Here is a 5,227-nt window from a genome sequence, read left to right as displayed (position 1 = left end):
AGAACAAGGTTTGCAGGTGGAGCAAGCTGTTGGTTTTGTAGAGGCTCCTTTGCTGTGTGTGCAGACAGACCCTGTAGTTCAGTCTGTATTTGGCTGTATGTGGTCGCTATATTAATAAATGTTCAAACTTAGTAGCAACCTTTTCATCTTCGCTAGAAGGAACTGGATCAGGTTCTTAGGGAACTGAACCCACCCGTTGAAGCTGTCTGCAGGTAGCCCTGTTATTTTCCTTAGAAGTGAGCATCATCTGTGGAAATTACTTCTGTATTTGGGACTCAGGTTCAGGGAAGCTAAAGCCTAACACCCTGCCGTGGGCAGGTGAAGGGCATATCAGTGAAGCCTACAATGCATTGCCTGCTTATCTTAAGATTTGCAAAATTTGACTTTTATTCAATTGATTTTTGCAAATGTCTGTAGTGGTATTAATTGCCTTACTCGACTGTGCAACCCAAAGTAATCACCATTAATATGTTAATTAAGAGAATTACATATTTTCACAAAGGAATAGAGTATATGGGCTAATGATGCCCAGTCTCTGTTCTTTCCACATTTGAGTTGTAAATAGTGTACGGGAAGTGAAAGCAATTTACGTGATTATGTAGCCAGTGTAAGCAATTGGAGCCGACAGCCGGCGGCTGCCTGGGAAGCGCTGTTATGTGCCTCGTGTACACTCCTAGGCAGGCAGTTGACTCCAGAAATCCAAAGAATCCATAGAACACCCCAAAATACATCACCCATAGGGTTTCCCTGTTGTTGTTTTTGTTGTTTGAGGCTTAGGGTCTTTTTTTTTTTTTTTTTTTAGTTTCTATTTTTAATTAGTAGTTTATAACCTTGCAGCGAACTAGGAGTGCAATGCAACCTGCTAATTGGCAATCACAAACCTCTGTGCCCCGCCTCCTAACATCGTGTCAACAGTGTAAACAAACGCTCCTGAGGCTGTCATGAAGTGGAGCTGATGGGGGGACTTTGATGAAGTGGAGCTGATGGGGGGACTTTGAAGCACTGGTAAAGTTTTGGTTTTAAGTTCAAAAATCAGTGTAGTCCCACATTATTTTCTTTTACAAGTCCTGGCAAATACTCCTATTGACCAAGAGCATTTGTTTGCGAGGCTGAGGATGAAAAGCTGTAATGCATTTCTGAGCACAGGTGACAATCCTGTATCTGAAGGTTTCACAGCATTGGAATGACTGGGGTGTTGGAAGAACCAGGTTTGAAAATAGCAGGCTCAAGGAAGGGCAGTTCAGAAGAGCATCCATGTAGGTAGCTGAAAGAACTCCAGGGGACAGGCTCAATTTGGGCTGAGTTTTAGCTAAAGCACAATAAATAGGATTTTTAACAAAGCATTTTTAGACTCTGTTGAAAACAACTATTTCCCTTGAAGGAAATAAAACAGTTGCAAGCTTTTCACTAGTTCTAAGCTAAGCTCAGTGTCTCACATTTTGCTTGTGTGGTGGGAAACTGCATACAATTAACTTTGGAAACCTCACTAGGATTTAATCATCAGTGAATTGAACTACTTAGGTCATTAAGCATTCAGCTGTTCTGCCATCTCAGTGTAAAAGTGGGTGCCTGCTTTTCATGTCAGCTAGTGAGAGAATGCTGGAGAGCAGAATACAGAATTAATTGGAAAATTAGCATAGATTGAATTGCACTTGTGGAAGCTGTAAGTAATTTGGCTAGGAAGACTGGAAGCGCTTACTGGGGGATGCAGCAGTGTGGAGAGCAGGCGTGGATTATAAATGTACGGAGGATGTTCTGGAATGTGGTACTTCCAGAGCTGGAGAACAGGTGGAATTCATGACAGTGTGTAACGTGGCGTTATTAAAGCTGTGTAACAGTCTGTCCGTGTGTCGTGGCCCCCCGCCCCCTGCCGCCTTCTTTTTTCTCTCCGGTGGCTTTGTGTTTTGGGGTTGGTGTAATGCAGAGGGCGACTTTCACTGATGGCAAGTGTGTGTCAGCCGACTATTGACTAAGGGCGTGATTCTATTAGTTTACCTGGGGGCAGAGTTTTTAGTAGGACCTGTAGCAATAGGGCAAGGGGTAATGGCTTTAAACTAAAAGAGGGTAGGTTCAGGATAAATACAAGGAATAATATTTTTTTTTGTGCTGAGGGTGGTGAAACTGGAACAGGTTGCCCAGAGAGGCTGTAGATGTCCCATCCCTGGGAACATTCAAGGTCAGGTTGGGTGAGGCTCTGAGCGACCTGACCTAGTTGAAGACATCCCTGCTCACTGCGGGGGGCTTGGACTAGATGGCCTTTAAGGGTCCCTTCCAACCCAAGCTGTTCTATGATCCTACTTAGGAACCATTTTGCTGAAAAAGATAGTGAGTTTCTGTATAGTTAGTAGGTGCCACTGAGAAGGGGTAACGCAGCTGAAGAGCGAGCAATGGTTGTAATTTCTTCTTAGTCCTGGGGCTTATTTTTAGTCTTTGTATGGGAGTATCTATATTCTCTTTTCAAGTCTGCAAGTCTCCCCATAACCACAGTATAGTAACTCAGCCTATTGCCCACGGAGACTGTTCTTCTGCACTTATGCTCTGACAGAGGAGGTAGTGGAGAGCATTCCCAGGTCATTTAAGAAACGTTTCAGTCACAGACACACAGCTCTATAAGATGATAGGCGTTTTGATGTTTATGGTGTTAAAGCCATTACAAGGCTCTTTCTTAAACTGTTTTGGGGACACTCTGAATATGATTATGACTGTTAGCAATAATGCTGTTTGTAAAGTAGATGCTGGATCATGTGAGTTGTCTATGCAATTGGTAGGATATGGCTGATAGGAGTACACTTGTGCTAGAGAGCGGGTTGCATTTTTGTAGAATCTTCTCATGTAATGTTTGCTTGAGGTGACTGCACGTGTTTCTTGAAAACAGTGTTATGTCTGTTTTCTCTTTCAAATTCTGCAAGGTTTTATGCTACGTAAGTTGCACAAGATAGTATGTTCTTCAGTTATTTTGGTGGGAGAACCAGCAACACCTTAGCTGACTTCCTGATACCTCCACATTTTGGATGTGGAGGTTTGAAGGACAGCTGTAAATGCAACTGCTTCAAAGATGCAGCATGGAAATGCAAAACTAAATTTATTTCTAATAGATTTCAATGAACTATCTGCTATTTAGTTTGGTGTTGCCAAGTTAGCTTAATTTCTTAGCTGGAAGCATGTCTCTGAAAATCTTGTTGAAGGAGAATGGTTTGGAAGGTATGCTTCTAAACATCTCTATATGTGACTATTTGGTGGGGTTTTTTTGGGTGACTTTTATCTATAGATGGAGTCATGAGGTGTAGGTATGGTAAAACATTTTAAGATTTCACATGCTTTTTGTTTTGAGACCTGTTGAGTTTGATGTGTAGTGATAGGGATGATATTGAGCTAAGCAGAGTAGATGACTGTGTTGATGGGGTGACACCTCAGGATCCTCGCTGGTGTTAAGGAACATCACAGTGTTCCCCAGTGTGGGTTTGTCAAAGCTTTGAGAACAGTATTGGGTCTTCCAGGCTTCCAGCAGTTTAGCTGGGAACCATCACTTGGTATTTCTGGTTTCACCCTCCAAAGGAGCAAACAGGATTCCTTCTAAGACCATACCGAGCTCCCCTTGGATTCTGGCAGCACTTCAGGTTTGGGGACCCATGCCAAGGAGCTCTCTGGAATTCTCTGACAGAATGGGGTGAGAGGGGAGAAAAAAAGACTTGATTTTTTTTTTTTTTTTTTTTTTTTTGCTTCTTGTAGGCAAAACAATTCTTTTGTTTAGGAATTTCCAGAATTTTTTTTTATTATTCTTCAGAAAAATCTCAAGTGGTTGAACTTTTATTCCATATTGGAGTTGGGTTGTCTTCAATGTAAAGCGTTTTCCAATGACTTCCAACTGGCTGTAAGCACAGAAGGGCTGGGAAAAATTAGGTTACGTGTCATATGTATTTGTAAGATTGGTTTCTGCTGTTCTCTGTTAAGCTACACCCTTCAAATGTTAAAATAGATGAAGAAAAGGAAAGACTTGCTACACAAGTGATCATATTTATTTGCTAGGTATTATCACACTGGTCTTTTGGTATGTGGCAAGGTAGCACAGATGTCCAGTTCGTTGCCAGCTCTTGTCTGTAGCATGACGTTACTCCGCACGCTACACAACATGAGGTGCATGCATTCCAAGAGACACATGATGATATTTTAATGGGGGAAAAAGTTAATTGCCAATTGAAGTGTGAACATAGCTTTCCTAGAAATATGACTGGATGGAATATGCTTCAGGAAACTGGAAAGGGATGTTTTGTATATTTTTTATAGGACAATTGAGTGCAGTTGTGACTAGTGTCAAGTTAAAGGTTCAGCCTTCTTGGCGTTTGCATGGGAAGCCGTACGTGACTGTCTTCTATCGTTTCAGTTCTGTGGCTTCATCCACATTGCAGCTGAGCAATGTGATTCTGTGCTGTTTAATATTGCCCGAGTAACACAGAAAAAGCCTGTAATGCAGGCTTTGCCTGTGCTTTGGGTGACGTATAGCATCTTTAGTCATACTGTGCCAGTGTAAGTTGAGAGGTGCAGCGCATAACCTGGTCTGCTGTCATACTAAAGGACAGCTGTCACACTTTTTGTCCCCATTATAGGTAAAGAAACACACAGTTTTGAGTTGAGCAATAAGGAATAAATTTTGAACGTTAAGCATGGCATTCTATGGTGCAAGGAAAAAAAAGGTAATAAAATGTAAATGAGAGTGTGCTATGGAAAGCTTCTCTGGAAACTGGGAAAATTATAGGAGATTCTTCTGTTGGGGTTTGGAGAAATCGGGAGTATAGTAAGTGTGTGTGTATGTATAAAAATATTTCTTCAGTCTTGAGGGGAAGAACTAGAAGAAAATCAAAATGAAACAGAAATGGACAGAGTTGTTACAGAGAACGAAATTTCCTATGCTGGTTTGTTCTGAGCAAGTGAAATGTATTTTCATGCTTTTGTGTTGAGTTTGGAACAATTTGTATTTTCCTCACACTTTCATTTTTAAGTAGCTGATATTTATGATATGACTTTTCTATTCATTTTATAAAAACTGTATTTAAAATATACTTCAGTAAAAATGGAAAATGTATTTCTAAAGCATAAGTATACATATAAAGTTCATGTAAAGTGTAGGTGTTGAATATTTTTATTCAGGTTGCTGGTTTTGTCCACATATGAATGTGTGTATACATACATATGTAAAAGGTTAATGGATAGTCTGGATTTTCCAATATTG

Source organism: Falco rusticolus, chromosome 12 (assembly GCF_015220075.1).
Source record: "Falco rusticolus isolate bFalRus1 chromosome 12, bFalRus1.pri, whole genome shotgun sequence".
Taxonomy (NCBI): Eukaryota; Metazoa; Chordata; class Aves; order Falconiformes; family Falconidae; genus Falco; species Falco rusticolus.
The sequence above is the reverse complement of the archived record's forward strand: the minus strand, read 5'-3'. Positions refer to the sequence as shown.